General features: G+C 47.7%; 1 long non-coding RNA gene across 1 annotated transcript; it reads left to right on the forward strand.

Annotated features, from left to right (window-relative positions):
- Positions 1-449: 449 nt before the first annotated feature.
- Positions 450-1633, forward strand: LOC125758910 (uncharacterized). The gene is made up of 2 exons (XR_007416457.1): positions 450-549; positions 1508-1633. It is a non-coding gene; the product is annotated as an uncharacterized LOC125758910 (long non-coding RNA).
- Positions 1634-2038: the final 405 nt, after the last annotated feature.

Below are 2038 nucleotides of genomic sequence, written 5' to 3' on the forward strand. Positions count from 1 at the left end.
TACTTTAGTGGAGCGAATCACTCGTATTCACGGTTTACCGATAATGCCCTCCGGAGCTTCGCCCAACTCATCATCATTCACCTCGTGCACTCTAAGAAAAAAGAGTCAAAAAGAGGGTCATGGAACCGTGACTCCCTTCGGGTGTCCATCTGACCCCTTTTCGAAGGTACAGGCAGAAAAAAAGAGTTCGCATTTGGGAAGGAGTCACTGGACCCTCCTGAAGCGCGTTTCGATTGGCTTCGGTATACGGAAGAGCCGCCGTATACGCCATACATATCGCACGCTCGCCCTTTGGCGCCGTTGTGGCGCCTTGCTCGGCGACGCAGACGCAGACGGGGTTGGCGCCGGGGTGGCGCGCCGCTCTCCTCTCTCAGCCAGAGAACACCCATGTCTCAGTCGTCTCAGTCTCCTGGTCTATTGGAATGCGTTGTGTGGATGAGTTGGTTGCGCGTCTTCGGTGGTATTGAAGCCGGCTCCGTGCACGAAGTGACGCTTGGAGGGCGGAATATTCATGGAGCTGCAGACACCGACAACGGGCGCCAGTAAACGGTGAGTGTACTGCTTTCGTAGGTACTAATTATACAGCTTTAGCTGGGCGTCTGCAGCAGCTCTGCGGAATCTGCCCGCCATTTCCAACAGTAGCCTGTATCCGCGGGGCTGTTGCGGATGCCCAACTAAAGCTGTCAGTTAACGAGTTGCCACCGTTATGCGCGTTGCTGTACAAGCTCCCATAAAGTGAGCGATGCAAACAATAATCGCGGGTCATTTCTTTGCTGATCGCACGTCGTGTCTGCACTACTTAAGGTGCAAGATGTCGTTTTGAGGTGCACTTTAGTCTACTTCATAATAACATTTCCATCGACCTTGAGTGTGAGGCGTGCTTCCACGCGTGGGAACGCGAAAAAAAAAGCCTGTGTACAGAACGCTCAGACGCACTATATGTAATGGTTTTTGTTGGCTTAAAGACGGTAGTTTGAGGTGCACATATAGTACGGTGGCTTCCAGAATGTACGCGGTATTCATTCAAGTTGGACACGCCTCGCCGGTAAAGTGAAAAAAGCTCTAGACTTTCGACGGCGCTCGTTGTTGTGGCCGCCGGCGTGCACTCTTTTCCCTCGTTTCTGTTTGCTGTTTTCGTGGTTTGCATACACTGCGATGACGTTGAGCGCTATAACAGAATCGAGTGAGTGTACGTGATTGTGGGAGTTATGTGCGCTAATTCTAGCATATGACATGTCTGATCTCGACGTAGACTGCGTACGCACGCGCTGGGTGTCGTTCGGGCCCTAGTACTCACATCTGTTTATCTGAGTATTTAAGGATGGGTTACGTTTGTAAAACGTGCGGTCAATAACCGCTCACGACATGCCCCTGGCTGCCGGAGGATGTGCTTTGTTGTTTTGTTGTTAGCCTTTATTATGTCTGTGTGAACCACTTATTGTGTAGGTTTTGCAAACTTTTACTGCAATTTCATTTTCTCATCATAATATCACGTTCTGCTTTTCAGATACCGTTTTTCATGGTGCTCACGCTGGACAGGAGCGACAACCTAGCAAGCCACAAGTCTGATGCCTCAAGCCGTCACCACTTTTTTATTTATTCTTAATCACAAGGAATAAATATGGAAACATGATGGCGATTTTTGCTGTTCATTTAGCACCATATGACACTGTGCACATCACAGTCACACATTTTAGTTGGCTATACTCATAGAAGCATGTAAATGAGGAATACCCAAACTTCTTAATTGGAAATCACAGACCATCTTTTCGCGCTTTCTATATAACTTTGTTGGAAAATATGTGTTGTTTTCACGAGTTTTATTAAAATAATGCTAAAACTGAACCACTTTTTTTTACAGTCGCTGGGCAGAACGGCAAGTATTATTGGACTTGCTTAAAATGAATACTCCACTATTTTCAACAGTAGTCGCGCAAAAGTAGAGCAAGGATCAAATGAGTAGCTTAAAATACTTGTGGAGTCGCTTGATGCTTCGGTGTGGGTCCCTTGACTCCCCTAGGAGCGTTACCGGCAAGAG

Source organism: Rhipicephalus sanguineus, chromosome 6, assembly GCF_013339695.2.
Source record: "Rhipicephalus sanguineus isolate Rsan-2018 chromosome 6, BIME_Rsan_1.4, whole genome shotgun sequence".
Taxonomy (NCBI): domain Eukaryota; kingdom Metazoa; phylum Arthropoda; class Arachnida; order Ixodida; family Ixodidae; genus Rhipicephalus; species Rhipicephalus sanguineus.